At 35.8% G+C, this 21,148-nt stretch overlaps 1 protein-coding gene and 1 pseudogene across 1 annotated transcript in view; both read left to right on the forward strand.

The window, feature by feature from the left end:
* The window catches only part of Tbc1d5 (TBC1 domain family member 5), a 462,126-nt gene that overhangs the window by 93,706 nt on the left and 347,272 nt on the right, over positions 1-21,148 (forward strand). The gene's annotated exons all lie outside the window — the stretch shown is intronic.
* LOC115029731 (small ubiquitin-related modifier 2 pseudogene) lies at positions 1,232-4,896 on the forward strand (annotated as a pseudogene).

The following is a 21,148-nucleotide window of genomic DNA, read 5'->3' on the forward strand; positions in this document are numbered from 1 at the left end:
ATATGCATATTAATTAGGAAAAAATTATAAAAATATGAAACCAGATGTTACATAAATTTTTTGATTCCCAGGATAGCAGCAACTTATACACTGACAACATTTTTGTATATGCATGTATACATCTAGTTTCTATTTCTAGATTTCCAATATTTATGTAATTTCCATGAAAATTACCAGAAAAAGAAATGTCACTCCCTCCATTGGAATGGTAAAAATAATTGTGTATGTGGACTGCTGAGGAAGTCAGTTGTGTACAGCCTTACCATAGGGATGGTTTTCTGGTTTTACTAACTTTGCTTATATTGTTCCCTCCTCCTCTTCCTCCTCCTCCTCCTTTACCTTTTTCTTTTCCTTTTTTTTCTTCTTCTCTTTCTCATCCCCATTCTCCTCCTCCTTCTCTTTATTCTTATTCTTCTTTGTTTTCTCTAATGATGTACTAGATTCTTCTTGTTTTAAATATATACTGTCATAGTGCAGTTAGTTTATGATCCTTCCAGAGTAAGAAGTTGAAATTTGACTTGATATTTAAATGCTTCTAAAGTATGTGTTTAGAAATATCATTATAGCTACTTGAGGTACTTACTTTGTTACTTTTTAATTTGATTAGTCACATTTCTTAAATAGCTATCATTCTTCAAATAGTGACATCATGGTATAGTAAGTATTATTTAAGTATGTAGTCCTCAAGTATGCATATGTTATATGAAAAATAAATATTTTTAACTTTAAAAAGTCATCTTTATGTACATCCACCTGCACTCATGGACTGTTTGTGTGCTGTTCCTCCCCCAAGCCCTGCCTGTCTCCCAGAAGGCTCCCTCTTATCAGGGACTCAGGTTAGTCCCTTACTCCAATCCACTGGCCTGCTGGGACCCCACAAAGCCCTGAAGATATATGCTCCATCTCCCTTCTGATTCTTATGTCCACCTGCTCTTGCAGATCAATGGACACTCTGTCCCCTCACCCCACAGCTCTGTCTGCCTCCCAGATAGCCTGTGCTAACTAAGACATACAGTTCTACCTGCTTCCTGGTAAGCCTGCATGCCAACCCAGGTCATCCAGGCTAGTCAACACCAAAACAAACAAACAAACAAACAAACCAAAACAAAGCAAAATAAAACAAAAAACAGATGGTAGAAGGCAAGTGCAAGAACATATTCAACCTAACACAATGCAATATGGCATCACCAAAATCCACCTTTCTCACTACAGCAAGCCCTGGATTTCCTAACATACATGAAGAGCAAGGTTGTGACCTTAAATCCCATCTCATGAAGATGATAGAGGCCTTTAAAGAGAATATAAATAATTCCCTCCAAGAAATACAGGAAAACACAGTCATACAGGTAGAAGAAGCCCTTAAAGAAATGCAGGAAAATACAATCAAACAGGTGAAGGAAATGAACAAAAATTGGAATAGAAGCAATAAAGAAATCACAAATGGAAGCAACCCTGTAAATGAAGAACCTAGGAAAGAGAACAGGAAATACAGACATAAGCATCACAAGAGAATAGAAGAGCTGGAAGAGAGAATTTTAGGGCTCAAAGATGCCATAGAAGATATTGATGCTTAGGTAAAAGAAAATGCAAAGTGTAAAATGTTCCTAACCCATATAGTCCAGGAAATTTGTGACACAATGAAAAGACCAAACTTAAGAATAATAGGAATAACGACGTGCATATGCCCTCTGCCTCATCCACCGCTGCCGCCTCCTCCTGCTGCTCCTGGTGCTGCTTGTGTGCTCCCTCAGTGCGGACCTGGTGCCTCTTTTGTGAAGTGGCAGCTGAGGAGACTCCGGCGCTCACCATGGCAGACGAGAAACCCAAGGAAGGGGTCAAGACTGAGAACAACGATCATATTAATTTGAAGGTGGTGGGATAGGATGGTTCTGTGGTGCAGTTTAAGATTAAGAGGCATACACTACTTAGTAAACTAATGAAAGCCTATTGTGAACGGCAGGGTTTGTCAATGAGGCAGATCAGATTCCGGTTTGATGGGCAGCCAATCAACGAAACAGACACACTTAGCCAGTTGGAAATAGAGGATGAAGATATGACTGATGTGTTCCAGCAGCAGACTGGAGGTGTCTACTAAAAAGGGAGCCTGCTACTTTACTCCAGAATTTTGTTATAGACCAAGAATACATTCTCAATTAGAAAGCCACAGTTTGGTCCCACCACATCCTGACTACCACAGGATAGTTTTCTCTTCTTTCATTTCCCTGTCCCCATTTCTTTATTGTACATAAAGTAACTGGTGTATGTGCACACGCATAGTGCTCTTTTTTTCTTTTCCTTTTTTAAACTAAATGACCAATGTTCTGTTCTGGTTGACATCAGATGGAGATGGTCTGGGGGAAATACTGGGTTTGTGAAAATACCCCCTTCTCCATTAGTGGCATGCTCATTCAGCTCTTATCTTTATATTCCAGTAAGTTATTTTGCTCTCATTGTTTTAACAAAAGAACCTAACAACACCAAATCCTTGCATACCTTGTTCGATTGGAGAATTTTAATGTTTTTCATTTATCATTATAAAACCAAAGACAATTTTATAACTTTTTTGTACGTAGCTGTTACATGTAGGGCAATCTGTCTTTTAAGTAGGGATAAATTACTCTTGAACAAAATGATCCTAGATAGTTTTCCCTTCAATTCAAGCATCTTGTTGTTTAAATAAACTTCTTGTTTTAAAAAAAAAGAAAGAATAATAGGAATAGAAGAGGATGAACATTCCCTGTTCAACAGGTCAGAAAACATGTTTAACAAAATCATGGAAGAAAATTTCCCTAACCTAAAGAAAGAAATGGCCATAAACATACAAGAAGCCTATAGACCACCAAATAGATTGGACTAGAAAAGAAAATCTTCCCGTCCCATAATAATTAAAACACTAAATGTACCTAACAAGTAAGAACATTAAAAACTCTAAAGGAAAAAGGCCAACTAACAGGGCAGATCTATCAGAATTACACCCAGTTTCTCAACATAGACTCTAAAAGCCAGAATATCTTGGACAGATGTCTTGTAGACCCTAAGATATCACAGATGCCAGCCCAGAGTACTATATCCAGAAAAACTTTTTATCATGATAGATGGGGAAAACAAGGTATATTCCATGACAAAACCAAACCTAAGCAGTATCTTTTTACTAATTCACCCCTACAGAGAATATTAGAAGGAAACCTCCAACAGAAATATGGTAACTACACCCAAGGAAACACGAGAAATTACTCATCTTATATCAAACCTAAAAAAGAGAATAACACACATACTGCTTCCTCAAACAACAACATAACAGGAACTAACAATCATTGTTCATTAATATCTTTCAACATCAATGGACTCAATTCACCAGTAAAATGACACGAGCTAACAGACTGGATACTAAACAGGATCCATTATTCTGCTGTATAAAAGAAACATACCTCAACTACAAAGATTGACACTAACTCAAAGTAAAGGACTGCAAAAAGGTGTTCCAAGAAAATGGACCCAAGAAACAAGCTGGAGTAGATTAGATATTCTAATATCTAATGAAATAGACTTTCAACCAAAATTAATCAAAAGAGCTGGAGAATGACTTCATACTCAAAGAAAAATCCACCAAGATGAAGTCTCAATTCTGAGTGTCTATGCCCCAAATGTAAGGGCACTCACTTTCATAAAAGAGACTTAACTAAAGCTCAGAACACAGATTAGATCCCAAACAATAATAGCTGGGTACTTCAACATCCCACTCTCAACATTGAAACAGAAACCAGATAGAGACAAAATAAAATTACCAGATGTTATGAACCAAAATAACTCATATCTACAGAACCTTTCACCCTTAAACAAAATGAATATACCTTCTTCTCAGCACCTCAAGGAACCTTCTCCAAAATTGACCATGTACTCAGGTACAAAACAAGCCTCAACTCATACAAGAAGATTCAAATAGTCCCCTGCATTTTATCACATCACCACGGATTAAGGCTAAATGAACATCAGCAACAGCCGAAAAAACAGCAAACCCACATACTCATGGAAACTGAACAGTTCTTTGCTAAGTGATCACTTATGGAAGAAAAAGAATTTAAATCTAGAATTCAATGAAATGAAAACAGAAAGTACCCAAACTTATGGGACATGAAAGCACTGCTAAGAGGAAAATTCACAGCACTAAGTACCTTCATAAAGAAATTGGAGATATCCTACATAGCAACTTAACAGCACACCTGAAATCTCTAGAACAAAAAGAAGCAATCTCACCCAAGAGGAGGAGAAGGCAGGAAACAATCAAACTCAGGAATCAACCCAGGGATGCAGGGATAGTTCTATGTATGAATGTCTATCAGTGTTATCCACCACATAAACAGATTAAAAAAAAAAAAAACATGATCACCTTATTAGATGCGGAAGAAGCCGCCTTTGACAAAATACAACACCTCTTCATGTTAAAAGACCTAAGGAGATCAGAGTTTCAAGACAAATACCTAAAGATAATAAAAGCCAATAGCCAACATCAAATTAAATGGAGAGAAACTTGAAGCAATCTAACTAAAATCAAGGACAAGACAAGGCTGTCCACTCTCTCCCTGTCTATTCAATATAGTAGTTAATATTGTAGCTAGAGGAATGAGACAACCAAAGGAGATCAAAGCAATACAAATTGGAATGGAAGACATCAAAGTATCACTATTCAAGGATGATATGATAGTATACATAAATGACCCCCAAAATTTTAGCAGAGAAAGCATCTTCAATAATAGTGTTAGTCTTACTGGCTATCTTTATATAGAAGAATGCAAACAGATTAATATTTATTACCCTGCACAAATCTTGAGTCAAAGTGGATCAGGAACCTCAACGTAAAACCAGATATACTCAATCTTATATCTGAGAAAGTGGGAAGTAGCTTTGATTCATTGGCACAGAAGAAAATTTCCTGAACAGAACACCAATGGCTCAGACTTTAAGATCAACAATTGATAAATGGAACTTCATGAAACTGAAAAGTTTCTGTAAGGCAAAGGACACTGTCAATAGGACAAAGGCAATGTACAGATTGGGAAAAAAATCTTCAGTAACCCTACATCTGATAGAGGGCTAGTATGTAAAATATACAAAAAAACTGAGGAATGTAGACTCAAAACACAAAACAAATCAAAACAAAAACAACAACAAAAAACAACACAATCAAAACATGGGGTACAGAGCTAAACAGAATTCTCAACACATAAACTTGAATGTCCTAGAAGCACTTAAAAAATGTTCAACATCCTTAATCATCAGTGAAATGCAAATCAGAATGTCCCTGAAATTGCACCTTACACCAATCAGAATGGCTAAGATCAAAAACTCAAGTGACAGAGCATGCTGGCAAGGATGTGAAGAAAGAGGAACACTCCTCGATTGCTGGTGGGATTTCTAACTTGTACAACCACTCTAGAAATCAATCTAGTAGTTTCTCAGAAAAATGGACTACTATTACCTGAGGACCCATCTATACCAGTCCTGGACGTATATCCAAAAGATGCTCCAACAAACCCCAAGGACATGTGCTCCACTATGTACATAGCAGCTTTATTTGTAATAGCCAAAAATTAGAAGCGACCCAGATGTCCTTCAAGTGAAGAATGGATACAGAAAATGTGACACATTTATACAGTGAAATACTATTTAGCTGTTTAATACAGAGACATCATGAATTTCACAGGCAAATGGATAGAACTAGAAAAGTATTCTAATTAACGTAAGCCAGATCCAAAAGGCCACTCATGGCCTCTATTCACTGATTAGTGTATAGTATCCAAAAAGTAGAGAATACCCATGATACACCCCAGAGATCTAAAAGTTAAACAACCAGGAATGCCCAAGTAAGGATGCTTGAATCCCATCAAACATGGGACATTGAACAAAATCAACATGGGAGGCAGAGGAAGGGAGGGAACTGAGTGGGAAAAAGGAGGGGGAGGAAAGAGTGAAACAGGATCAGTTATGGAAAGAGACAGAGTGCTAGGAAAATGAATGGAAATATTCCTCTGCTGGGGAGTCAAAATGGTGACCTTAGCCAAAATGCCCAACAGTGTGTTTTATTATCTAAGAAATGGATAACAATACTTATATTCTCCAAATATATCATAGAATTTAGAAAAATATTTTTATAGCTTTTTAGATATGACTGAAAGGTAAAATAATGAAATACAACATCAGGATATAATAAGTTACTGCAAACACATTCATAAGCCATGAATTATTTTCAATAAAATGAATCAGATACTACATAAAAACAGTTGTTGAATATATATTTTCCAAAAGAATATGACCTTTTTAATTTGTTTAGTGATCTTATCATGCTGTATTGTATTTGATAAATTCTTACTGAACCACAATAATCTTATTGCTAGATATGTTGTTAGAGTTTGCATATCTATATTATATATTTATACTTCAAATTTCATCCCTATATTGTTGCTTTTTGTATATGATGAGCCACTAATAATACAAGTTGTTGTCGAACATTAAAAACTGATACATAAATACCAATTAGTTAAAAATGTGGTCATGCATTTGAAGAAGACTGGAGAGAGCTATATGAGAGTGTTGGACATCTATGGTCACTTGATCTTTGACAAGGGAGCTAAAACCATCTAGTGGAAAAAAGACAGCATTTTCAACAAATGGTGCTGGCACAACTGGTGGTTATCATGTAGAAGAATGCGAATTGATCCATTCCTATCTCCTTGTACTAAGGTCAAATCTAAGTGGATTAAGGAACTCCACATAAAACCAGAGACACTGAAACTTATAGAGGAGAAAGTAGGGAAAAGCCTCAAAGATATGGGCACAGGGGAAAAATTCCTGAATAGAACAGCAATGGCTTGTGCCATAAGATAGAGAATTGACAAATGGGACCTCATAAAATTGCAAAGCTTCTGTAAGGCAAAAGACACCGTCAATAAGACAAAAAGGCCACCAACAGATTGGGAAAGGATCTTTACCTATCCTAAATCAGATAGGGGACTAATATCCAATATATATAAAGAACTCAAGAAGGTGGACTCTAGAAAATCAAATAACCCCATTAAAAAATGGGGCTCAGAGCTAAACAAAGAATTCTCACCTGAGGAATACCGAATGGCTGAGAAGCACCTGAAAAAATGTTCAACATCCTTAATCATCAGGGAAATGCAAATCAAAACAACCCTGAGATTCCACCTCACACCAGTCAGAATGGCTAAGATCAAAAATTTCAGGTGACAGCAGATGCTGGCGAGGATGTGGAGAAAGAGGAACACTCCTCCATTGTTGGTGGGATTGCAAGCTTGTACAACCACTCTGGAAATCAGTCTGGCCATTTCTCAGAAAATTGGACATCGTACTACTGGAGGATCCAGCAATACCTCTCCTGGCATATATCTAGAAGATGTCCCAACCGGTAAGAAGGACACATGCTCCACTATGTTCATAGCAGCCTTATTTATAATAGCCAGAAGCTGGAAAGAACCCAGATGCCCCTCAACAGAGGAATGGATACAGAAAATGTGGTACATTTACACAATGGAGTACTACTCAGATATTAAAAAGAATGAATTTATGAAATTCCTAGGCAAATGGATGGACCTGGAGGGCATCATCCTGAGTGAGGTAACCCAATCACAAAAGAACTCACATGATATGTATTCACTGATAAGTGGATATTAGCCCAAAACTTAGGATACCCAAGATATAAGATACAATTTGCAAAACACATGAAACTCAAGAAGAGTGAAGACCAAAGTGTGGACACTTTGCCCCTTCTTAGAATTGGGAACAAAACACCCATGGAAGGAGTTACAGAGAAAAAGTTTGGAGCTGTGACGAAAGGATGGACCATCTAGAGACTGCCATACCCAGTGATCCATCCCATAATCAGCCTCCAAACGCTGACACCATTGCATACACCAGCAAGATTTTGCTGAAAGGACCCAGATATAGCTGTCTCTTGTAAGACTATGCTGGGGCCTAGCAAACACAGAAGTGGATGCTCACAGTCAGCTATTGGATGGATCACAGGGGCCCCAATGGAGTAGCTAGAGAAAGTACCCAAGGAGCTAAAGGGATCTGCAACCCTGTAGGTGGAACAACATTATGAACTAACCAGTACCCCCCTGGAGCTTGTGTCTCTCGATGCTTATGTATCAGAAGATGGCCTAGTCGGCCATCAGTGGAAAGAGAGTCCCATTGGACTTGTAAACTTTATATGCCTCAGTACAGGGGAACGCCAGGGCCAAGAAGTGAGAGTGGGTGGGTAGGGGAGTGGGTTGGGGAGCGTGTCGGGGACTTTTGCAATAGCATTGGAAATGTAAATGAAATAAATATGTAATAAAAAATATAAATAAATAAAATCATGATTAACACAGAAAAAAAATTGAGAGTGTTGGAAGGGAGATAAGGGAAGGAAGAAATATAAAAAAATCAAACACCATCTAATATTTTTGTATAGATTTTTCATTAAGTTATTTCTTAGTCAATTTGGTCATCCTCAAAAAACTTAAGTGTAATTATTATAGTTTTATGTAGAAAGATCTGTGTTCATTATGTTTTTGAGGTATATTATTAAAGAAAATACTTTTGCTGGGCAGTGGAGTGGTGAGGTATACCTTTAATCCCAGCACTTCAGAGGCAGAGGCAGGCAGATTTCTTAGCTCGAGGCCAGCCTGGTTTACAGAGTGAGTTTCAGGACAGTCAGGGCTACACAGAGAATTCGTGTCTCAAAAAACCAAAAGCCAAAACAACAACATCAACAGCAGCAAAACCCTTTTAATGTAGGAAAAGAGCTTGGAAATTTTAACTCATCGATACATTTAAATATCGATTTAAATTATGTTGGTGCATCCATATTCTAAATTTCACGGTTTAGTAGTACTGTGAAATGTATCAGGGATGAATTTTTTTGGTTGGTTTTCAAATTGCCATTTTATTTATTAATTCTTAAAAATGTAATATATTTTACTATGTATTAGGATTTTAACCGTTTTCTGTCATTTAACCTGTATATAATTTTATTGAAAAATTAAATGAATTGGTAATAGCTATTTCTTTTATGAGCAAGAACTGTTTGGCTCCCACCTCTTTTTCTGAGTTGTAGTGTATTATACTTGCCAATTTAAAGTTTTCTTCTGAGAGTTAAATAGGTGATGAAGTAGCAGTTAACGAATAGCTGATACTTTCCCTCCAAGAACCTGGAATTTTGACATGGGTTGTTTTCCTCTGTCCTCACAGTGTGTCTGATTTAGCATTCCTGGCCATGTAGCAGCATTTGAAACTGTTGTTGCATTAGTTTTTCTCCGCTGCAGCAGCTTAGTTGAGGGAGATATCTGCTGACCTCTGTTTTTGATTCCTTTTCAGTTCCTACTTTTCAATAAAGGTTCTGCTCTGTGAAAGCCTTTGAAATAAGTTGAAGTTGTTAAAACATCTGTAGTTCAGTGAAAGTTCTCCTAGAAGGTGAACACAAATTCAGTCAACATTTAAAAATAGAATATTTTTAATACTCTCAGTCTGGTTTTATAGTCGATAAAACTTCTGGATTTATTTGGATACTTCTGCAAAGATTAAGTTTGAGGTCATTTGGGGAATAAAGTTGCCCTCATCAGTAGTTACTCAGAAAGGTTCATGTGGTCTTTTATTTTCTACTTCCTGCGTTCCATCACTGGCTTCTTCTTTTCTTTTTTCTCATTATTTTCCTCTTCTCATTTGACTGAGTCTCCAGTAGGCTTTTTTCCTGCTGATAATGCTCTATAGCTGTCAGGCTTTCTGTTTTAAATTAATGAGTATATTAAGCATATATTCAGTAAAAGTAAAAGAACAATTAGTATCCACAGCAGATAGATTGCAAAATATCATTAAATCAACCCTTACAGCATCCAGGAAACCTTCAGAGGAAGCTGATTGAGAGAACAATCAAAAACAACATCAAATCAGGTGCTTAAAGCTTCATGCAGAAAACAGTCATGCTGGAGTGCCTCTCTGAGACATTGCCTCACAGAGTAGCGTTTTTCTCATGGATCGTCTTCAGGTTCCTTGTTCCCATTGCAGACATTTCATACCAAGGGGTAAACAATAGTAACTTGTGTTAGAAATGGTTTTTCTCTTTAGCTGTTCTCAAAGATACAATTTTTAACAAATATTCTTTGCTGTTTGCTGATTTCTTTCTTAGAGAGTTTTGGAGGCCATTGAACTTACAGGTTTGCTAGAGTCTGTGACAAGAAAACCCTCTTTATACCCAGAATCCACTTTTAACAAGCATATGCACATGATAGCTTGCCAATAGAACTCATTTACAAGGCTTTAGAAACAGTTTCCTGCTTATGCCTTTAATATTCAGACCTTTATATAGTGTTTTTCTGCTGGGCATTCAGTATATTATACATAGGAAGTTAGGATAAATTCTAGTTGAAAGTATCTCGGGATCTGAAGATATAGTTGAGTGATATAGTGCTTACCTTGGGACCCTGGGCTAGATTCTCAGTAGTTTTGCAAAAAGGACGAAAAAGATGGATGGAATCACTAGGCAGTTCCTACAGGGTAAGGGAAACTGAAGCAAAGATTCAAATTATTTTTCTACTAAGGACTTGGAGTGTACTTCACAATATTATATTTGAATTATTTTTTGTTGCTGTGATAAAATATGACCAAAAGCAACTTATAAAAGAGCATTTCTTTGTTCTCTTTTTTTTTCCTTATAGTTTTCCATAGGCATAGAGTCCATATTGGTAGGAGAAACAAGGCTGCAAGAGCTCCCTTGGTCCTCTGTGTGCTTGCTGCATAACAGTAACTAGAAATAAGGTGTATTGGACATGTTGTCATATCCTGGCTCACTTTAAAGGCACGGTTTAGTTTATTCCATTCTTTAAGCAGGAATAAAATTTTTTGTTTTTTGTTTTGTTTTGTTTTTAGGTATACATCTACATTATATCATGGTCACCTGGAGTTTGATTTTTGTGTTTAGACTAGTAACTTAATAATAAGGGATCTGTTACTAGGAAGATGACTAGCTGTTAAGAGCACTGGCTGCTCTTCAGGAGGAACCGGGTTCAATTCATAGCAACCATATGGCAGCTAAATGGTAGCTCACACCTGTCTGTAACTTCAGTTCCAGGGCTCATGGCACCCTTATACAGACATACATGCAACTGAAACACCAATAAACATAAAAATGAAATTATAAAAAAAATTAAGCAATGTACAGAGACCTTTCCCTAAAAAGCACAAAATTACTTGGGGGTGAGGAAAGAAATCCTCAATGCAGAATATACCAACTCTTTCTCCGTTATCCTCCATTCTACTGAGAGCTCTATTTATATTTCAACCTCTTGTCTACTTATCCTACTGTTACCTGTGCAGGGCTTTCTTCTAGTAGTATGTTCTGAGTTAAACAGAAGGATGACAGTCTTTTCATCCACCTGGGAAGTATTAATGGAAAAGATGTTTGAGTATGTAAGAAAGTGTGATGATCTGCTTATAGACTTTAAATGTCAGCATTGAGGTAAAAGCAATGTGAGTGAATATATTCCCTTGATTCACAAATGTTTGCTAACCATTTAAGATAACTACTCTCATATCTGAAAGTTTACTTAATATGCCCTTTTTTACTTTAATTAGATAATGTACCAAATTCATTGTAAAACTTTAAAAGTTTTTGTTATGTGTGTAGTTGATAAGAGATCTCACTGTTGAAACAGGTTTGAAACAGCCAATGTTAAATCACAGTGACCTTTAGGAAGTAACAGGGTCCGGATCACCTTCTCCTCCTTTCACTTTGACAAGGGTTTGCACAAGTCCTTAGTGAACATGAGTGGAGCTCAGTTGCCCTCCTTTCACATCTAGCAGTCTTCTGGGTTAGTTAGTGTTTTGAAAGCAGCTGCAGGAGCCTGATGATTTTCAGGGAGAAGATCAGACACAGAGAACCAACCCTTTATGATTATAGGAATGTTTCTTTTTCACATGTTTAGGTTAAATATGTCTATCAGGTATTCTATTTTACATTGAAATCTGAAAGTTTTAAATATTTTTTCTTACTTTAAGAGTCCTTTGTAGCCAATAAAGAGTTGACTCATTAAAAGGAAATTTTTAATAATCTTTCTTTTGTAATGACTGACATCCTACTATCCACTATACTAATTATTATAATATTACCATTTTAGTTATCAAAAATATGTCTAAATGTTATTAATGATAGAAATATTACTGTTATAAATTATAGTTTCTTGATGTTAGTGAAAATTGACTATGCTTAAACACTAAATTATTTTCATGTTAAAACTTCTAATGTACTTCTATTCAAAATATTACATAGGTTTTGGATCCTTTGTAATATGCAAGTGAGAGGTTGAAAATTTTACACAATCAGAAATATAGTTATGTCAAAAACTGAGGCAATAATCAGTGTCAGACTATTTGCTCTGCATGCAAAGGCTCTGGGTTGATCCCCAGATTCACACAAAGGTTATATATACACACATGTACATATAAATGTATATATGTAATCATAGCATTTGTATACGTGTGTGTATGTACAACTAATAATCACTATTTTTGCCTATTTAGCTCAAGCTATATAGAATAATGTTTCTCAACATAGAAAGCCATTTTGCTTAGTTTTGCTTGCAGATATTTTAATTTATATAAATAGAGCACAGGACTTACACAGGTAAGGGAGATTATCAGTTTAGCTTCATCTGATATTATTAGCCCTGTAAGATTTTACAAATTTCAAAGGAATGTTTATTACTACAATTCTGCAGTGTATAAACTATACTTAATATTTTATTAACTTAATTTCTCATTGAAGTAATTGATTAAAGAGAATTGTATACTAGGAAATTTTAGTTAAACCTCGATATTATTTTAATCTGATAACAAATGAGTGTAGGTTCAAGTTCCTTTGGTTGCTGGCTACAAATCTAAACCTGTATTTTTTGGATTTATGAGGATGAGTCCTGCTTGGCAATCTTGTAGATCCTCAAGAGACTAGTTAAACAGTGATTAATCATTGTTTCTTCACTGAGTGTGCAGAAAAGAATGGAAAAGCTGCATTTCACACTTCTGAAGCAATTAATCCCCATGATCTTAGCCAGGTCTGTCTTGTAGATAAGTCGGGATACAAAATGGTACCTAATTTATCAATGTATGCATGCCATAAAGTATAAAACACACAATTTATTTCATATCATTTATAGTCAAATGTAAAAAAAGAGTGACTTTGCCATATTCAAGAGTGTTTCCTACATTACCTTCATATAAACTAAGTACCAGAGATTACAATGGGATTCCTGTTTATTGTGCACATCTGGTGCAGTCACTATGCATTTTCTCATTCACTTGCTGGCATTTTTAGTGATTGTGGCATAAATCACCTTGCTAATCAGAAACATAAGTGACGGGAAGTCATCTCCTTTTTTTGAACAATGGGAAAAAACATATGGCTTCTTAGACAGTACTTGGCTGTTATACTGTTTATGTGGCAGTATTTTCTGGATTTAGAATTTCATATTAATTGCAGTGTTTTGGTCTAAGACATTAAACACCTAGGGCTTGAGGTCACAATATTTATAGCATTTTATACTAAAAAGATGAAATTCCATGCCTTATTTTCTTTTAATTTGCAATGTGAACAATTTGGGGATGAAGTTCTAAGTGATAATGCATTGAAGGAAGTACATATATTTGCAGTGTTTATGTGGGTCTACCTGTATTGCATATAGTAAAGTACTTAGTTATGTTTTCAATTTTACCTGTTTTGAAGCAGTTCATAGAACTAAAACCACTGTCCTTAAAATGATAAAATGTAAGGTAAGTTGTATTTTGATGAATTTTATAAAGTGATAACTATGTCTGCTTATACTTTAATGAAAAAAAATCAAAGATTGAAATTTTGTAGTACTTAAATGTATGTGTAGCTATACATGGTGACATATACCGATATCATACATTTAGGAGGAAGGAGCCTTGTGAATTTGAGAGTATCTGGGCTACATTGTTAGACCCTGTCCTTCCAAATCCCATCTACCAGGTGAGATAATAGTAAAAACCAAAAACAGAACCTGCTCCTTAAAATATCTGCTATTCTGTTTGAAGTAGCCCCACTTAATGAAACATTCAACATTTCTAGAATGTTTCTCTGCGTATTCTTCAGAGGAATTGATATGTAGCTGTTTAAAATAGGAACTTTAAATGGAGATAAGATTTGTTTTGGTATGTGTACAAGCTAGTATTTTTATTAAAATGTCAATCATAATAATTTGTACTTCAGATTTATACACTTTATAGATAATCGTACATGATGAATAGACATAGTTTAAAATAGTATTCAAAATATTAAAAGTAGGTTTGTATTTACTCATTTTTCTTTAGGAATCTCTATTATTGTGTTTGGTACCACCTGCATTAGGAAAGTGAATATCCACAAATTGAATAAAAATAATAAGTGTAGGGTTAACTATTTTAATAATTATTTTTATCTGTGTGCATATATGAGTGTGAGTATTGCAGGTGCCTGTGGAAGCCCGAGGATGACCTCAGACCCTTGGGCTTGGTCTGAGCGTCTAGGTTAGGTGCTAGAACATGAGTTTGTGTTCTCTGCAAGAGCAATGTATGCTCTTAACCATGGAACTAGCTTTCCAGTCCTGAATCTTGTTTTGTTTTTTAAATCATTATTTGTTTCAAATATGCCTTTGTCAACATTCTGTAGTTTAATATGGCATATAGCAGAATTATGTATGGTAATTATTCCTAAATAATTTTTAATAAAAATTAACCAGCACTTAAAGGACTAAGAAAACTGCAGTCTCCACTGAAACTTGTTGTCCATTCTTATGTCCGTCCGCTCAAGCCTTTGCCCTTTCCATCCTTCAGTATTACCATCATATCATACTGATTTTTTATTTCCTATAGAAATCGCTTTAAAAGCAGTACAATCTTAAGCATATAAATTTTATTTTGTTCACCATAATATAATTCTAGGAGCATAGAGTTTTGAAAACCTAAGAAATTACCGTTGAATAACTGACTAAAAGTATCAGAACCAATGAGAAAAAAAAAAGTTCTAGTTTTCCTAAGTGAACACCTTGGGTTTTAATGGATGCCTGTAGTAGAAATTTCTGGCATCAAGAACTTTATGAAATTACATTAATCAAATGCAGGTTTTTTTCAGGCTGTCTTGAAAGTCAAGGTTCTCACATCTATATACATCTAAATATTTGGATGAGTATCAGAGATTCAGGTTTTTATTGCACATTTTGTTTACATATTTTATTTTCAGGGAAAATCCATTATTCCCTATTTATAATTCTATTCTTTGTCTTATTTAGTTAATTTTAGAGCATATATATGATAAGATAAAACTAGAATCAAGACTAGTAGAAATAGTAGTTTGCCAAGGAGGACAGTTTTAACAATTATTTATAATCAACCCATTGAGAATTCATACATTTTATTTTGATCATCTTCATCTTCTTCCTCTATCCCCTTCCCACATCTGCCCCTCATTTCATACCTACTTTGTGAGCACATTTCTTTTCTTATACTTTCTCAGTTCTGTTATTGCTGCCCACATAGTTTGGGCATGTGACCATCTACTGGGGTGTGTTAGACCTACCAGGGGCACAACATTAAAGACTTTCCCTCTTTCAGTAGCTTCTTATTTTGAGAATACTAGACATCAGAGTACTATGACATGACCATTCAGGATCTTCAGATATAGCAGGGACTGACATGGAATTATAATTTTTAAGAGCTATTTTGGGTAAAATCTTAGGAAATTTAAGGTAAAGGAAAGAGGGTGCAGTAAGCAAGGGAAGCCCACAGACTGCAGTGAAGACACCTGTGGTATAATGCAGGAGGCAGAGGCTTACATGGTAGTACACCTCATGCAGCCTCAGCCAGAACCATCGTGAGGTTTCTGCCTTCCAGATGCCCTGTATTGGACAGGAATGGTCTTTTAGCATGATTGCAAATGTATAGGAGGAGTTTATGGAGAATAGGGCCTTACTAGGAACAATATGATCCTGATGGTCAGCTACAAAATCTTAGCCCACAACTGTTCAACAATTTTTGTCCAAGACATACAGGTCCTTGGCTCTCATAGCGGATATTGATATTTTATTTGGATGAGAGGATCAAAGATGGAAGAAATTCCTGTTGTCCATTACCAGCTCTGCTTTCAGCAAGTTGGGCATAAACTATAAGATGTTGTGTTCAAGATTTTCATGGCATTAACAGCTGATGAAGCTCATTAAAAGAGATCAGTGATTTGTAAGATGTTAGTTGAAGTGGTACATAAAATGTGTCCTAATGTCTTGGATTGTTGAGAAAAAAAAAGATGAAAATAGAAGGAAAATAGGGATTAAATTAAACAGTCCAACAAGAAACTAGTGAGTTTGAAGGTGGTAACAAGAGCAAAGAAGCACAGAAACTTAGGGCTAGATGTAACGGGGAATTTATAAAAGACATTCAGAAAAGACTGTTGTCTTGCAATTCCATCATGTGTACTGGGAATATTTTACCAACAGGAAATGATAAAGATGTGTTTGAATCATAGAATCATACCCATAATCACTGAGGATATGTAAAGACATTTTAACCAGCTGACTTTTGTACTGCAGCTCTTTTGCAAAGCTTTCAGACCCTCCTACTTTCCTGTTCCTATCTCCCTTCCTCCCTCCCTCCTTCCCCCCACTCCTCCCTTCCTCTGTTCCTCCTTTCATCCTTTCCCCCCTCCTTTCCCTCCTTTCCTTCCTCTCTTTTCTATTCTTTCCTTTTCTTTTCTACTTTTTTTATTCATGTTTCAATACATAGCTTTGTTTGTCCTGGAACTTACTATGTAAATCAGTCTGGCCTCAAACTCACAGAGATCTGCCTGTTGCAGCCATTAAAGTGCAGGGATTAAAAAGGCATGTGTTACTACACCTGGCCAATGTCAAGTTTCTTGAATGAATAAGTCTTCTTTAGTAGTCAAAGAGTACACCTGCTCTTTTGAAAAATCTTTTTTTTAATGCTTCAGGTTGGTTTTTTTCGAGACTGGCTTCTAATGCTTCAGTTTTTAATAGACTAAAAAATACTTATGTGCTTATTTTATTTCTCAAAAGAAAGGCAAGTCAGTTCATCCCTCCCAATGTACTTATTTGTTGTTACAAGTTTCCTGATATAAGTTAGATGGTATACATGGTTTTCAGCATCTATATCTTAGCAAAGGAACCATGTAATGTGCTTGCTTACCAAAGCATGAGGAAATGAGGGTAGATTTCAAGAAAACACATTAAAATTGGGATGTTGTACACACCTGTAATCCTAGTGTTGGGTGAACTGGAGACAAGAGGATCATTGAAGTTCATTGGCCAGACAATTTTTCCATATTGGTGAGCTCTAAGAGACCTTCTCTCAAAAAGTAATGTGATAGAGGAAGACACCCAATATTGGCCTCTGGGTTTCTGCACATGGAAACTCATATTTATGTTAATGAACTGCTATGTAGCATGTGCCACATACACAAAATAAAGTTTAAATGAAAGCATATCTGTAATATAGCTTGAAATTATAAAGATTTGATAATGCTCTCTTTATTTATAATTAACAAGTTAGATTTATGTATCCAAAAATTCTCAATTCACTAGAATTCCACACAATAATTTCAGAGTCAATTGATAATGATACAAGCTGCCCACCTAGATCAGACAAGCTATCCCAATTATTCTATCCCTATATGATATTCATAACTACCTGTGGCTATTTAAACCCACGCGGGATCGGGATCTTCTTCCTGTCGGTCTGCCTCCATCTTGGCTTCTGATAATGCTCTTGAAAGTACGAAAAATGTAAACTTCAATTTAATAGAATGTATCTTAGATCCTTTTTTAAAAAAAAATCTGGATATGTGACCTCTTATCTCATGAAACTGGGGTAAGGTCAAGAGCCACTCCTACTTTAGCGTCCACACATTATTTCATAGTATCTTAGACTCAGAGAACCCTACAGATGAAAAGCCCAAAAGGACCTTTCTTTTAATCAGGATAGATTCTCAGACTAACTGAAAAGATGTATGGTCCTTGAAGAATGTTTTCATTTTAGAAAGCATTTAAGGCTCTAGAGTTATTTACTGTGTCTTCATCATGGGTTCTGTCTCATGTATGTCTATTATATACTAACTGTACCTATATACATACACACATATATATACACATGTATATATATATATAGTAGAAATTTTTACTTGTGGCTAAACTCACATTTATAATTACATGAGTATAATTTGTGATCATACTATATAAATTGTAACTATATATAATATAAACATTTACTGGATGATTTTCTCAAACAATTGCATTTTTCTCATTTTAACTAATGAATCATTCTTTGAGTTTTTTTAAAGAAATAACTTGCATTGATTGACTTTAGTCTGAACTATATAAAGTACAGTTCTTTTAATTGCCATTTCATATGCATTATGGATAAAATTATGGAACTTTTTATATTCATGTAAATTTAAAATTAAATTTAAATTTGCTACCATATGCTTCAATAGCAAAACATAATATAGGCTATTATAATCATTTATATAAATTAGTTTTTAAAACCTGTTCAATATGTTTAATCAATATGTCATGAATTTCATATCTATATAGTTGCAATCCTTGTAAATTCTATAATATGTACTTTTATAGCAAATACAGATTTTAAATAAAATTGAATAGACTTTTTTAGCCTGCATTATGGAGGGACTTCTGCTATCATACAATTGGCTGATTAAGTATAACAAAGAACCATTATACTTAAACAATCCAAATTTTGTTTTCCATCAAAATTTTTATTTATAATTACTGATTATTTTCTTTCCAAATCTGCACATGATATAGAACAATCTGGAAAGTAAATCTTTACATCAACTAATTTTTCAAACTATGCTCTTTTTTGTCTGCTTCCTGGCCCTGGCATTTCCCTATACTGGGGCATATGATCTTCACAAGACCAAGGGCCTCTCCTCCCAATGATGGCCAACTAGGCCATCCTCTGCAACATAGCAACTAGAGACACAGCTCTGGGGATACTGGTTAGTTCATATCGTTGTTCCTCCTATAGGGTTGCAGACTCCTTTAGCTCCTTGGGTACTTTTTCTAGCTCCTTCATTAGGGGCCCTGTGTTCCATCCAATAGCTGACTGTGAGCATCCACTTCGGTATAACTCCTGATCTTTGCGTATAAATCTTTATGAAGTTCAGGGCAAATACAAGACATAACTATGTGTTTTGTAAATTAGTGAGGAATGGAAGTATATTGACTTTTATAGTGCCAGTGAATCTTACCATAAAGGAAAGAACTCAGAAGACAGTCATTTGCTGCATTACACCAAATAGAGCTCCTATTATGAAAGAAATGAAATTACATTTTAAAATTATTTTGTTTTTATTTACATGTGTGCATTCATGTTTGTGTATGCATGCACATGTGAGTTTGTGCATGTGCCCTGCATGCATGCGTGTGCACACCTGTGTGAAATGTGTGTGTGTTGGTATGTGCATATAATTTGTGCACGCCACAGTGCTTGTGTGAAGTGAAACTGAGAATCTAGAATAAAGGCTGTTCTTACCTTGGATCCTGGGATCAAATAGGGTTCTCAGGTTTACATATCAAGCTTCTGCCTGCTGAGCCATCTTCTTAGTCCTTTTTTTATTCTTGAATACAGAAATTTAAATTTAATTTTGTAAAAATTATGTGATAGTTATTTGCTAATGATCTTGATTGTAAAGCACGGTAGTATTCTATATTTCCTGTGTAATTATAAAAATAGGCATTTTTTCTTTAGTGGTTATGCAACTCTAATGATTTTAAAGACCATTCTACAGGACTAGAGAGAAGGTGTTTCAGTTAAGAGCATTGGCTGCTCTTTCAGAAGATCCAGATTCAATTCCTAGCACCCACATGGTGGCTCACAGCTGTCTGTTTCAGGGCATCAACACTTTTATCTGTCCTTTGAAGGTGCCAGGGACACATAGCACATGAAGTACATAGACATGTATTTAGGCAACACGCCTACAATAAAGTCATTTCCACATAGTTTGGCAATGCTATTCTGTAAGTAATCCACCTTACAATGAATAGTTGAGCTGCTTTTTAGTATGTTGTAGTTAAAAAGGATTTATGTTCCTATTTTTTCCTTTTTTAAATTAGATATTTCTTCATTTACATTTCAAATGCTATCCCCAAAGTGCCCTATACCTTCCCCCTGCCCTGCTCCCCAACCCATCCACTCCTGCTTCCTGGCCCTGGCATTTCCCTATACTGGGGCATATGATCTTCACAAGACCAAGGGCCTCTCCTCCCAATGATGGCCAACTAGGCCATCCTCTGCAACATAGCAACTAGAGACACAGCTCTGGGGATACTGGTTAGTTCATATCGTTGTTCCTCCTATAGGGTTGCAGACTCCTTTAGCTCCTTGGGTACTTTTTCTAGCTCCTTCATTAGGGGCCCTGTGTTCCATCCAATAGCTGACTGTGAGCATCCACTTCGGTATATGCCAGGCATTGGCATAGACTCACAAGAGAAAGCTATGTCAGAGTCCTGTCAGCAAAATCTTTCTGGCATATGTAATAGTGTCTGGGTTTGGTGGTTGTATATGGGATGGATCCCTAGGTGGGGCAGTCTCTGAATGGTCCATCCTTTCGTCTCAGCTCCACACTTTGTCTCTGTAATTCCTTCCATGGGTATTTTGTTCCCCATTCTAAGAAGGAATGAAGTATGGACACTTTGATCTTCCTTGTTCTTGAGGTTCATTTGTTTTGCAAATTGTATCTTGGGTATTCTATGTTTCTGGGCTAATATCTGCTTTATCAGTGAGTGCTTACCATGTGTGTTCTTTTCTGATTGGGTTACCTCACTCAGGATGATATCCTCCAGATGCATCAATTTTCCTAAGAATTTCATGAATTCATTGTTTTTAAAAAAGAATAGTGCATATTTATTTAGAAATCTCTCTCTCTCCCAATTTCTTCTTTTCCCTTCCCCTCATTCTATTAGCAAAATGTACAGTGAAAATCCACAAGTATTTCTTACATTCTTAGAGAGTTAGTTTTTATCTTTAGTTGCCTGCTGGTGTCATTTTATCTAAATCCTTCTGCATTCAAAAAAGA

This window comes from Mus caroli, unplaced genomic scaffold (genome assembly GCF_978045245.1).
Source record: "Mus caroli unplaced genomic scaffold, Mus_caroli_1 scaffold_18, whole genome shotgun sequence".
NCBI lineage: Eukaryota > Metazoa > Chordata > Mammalia > Rodentia > Muridae > Mus > Mus caroli.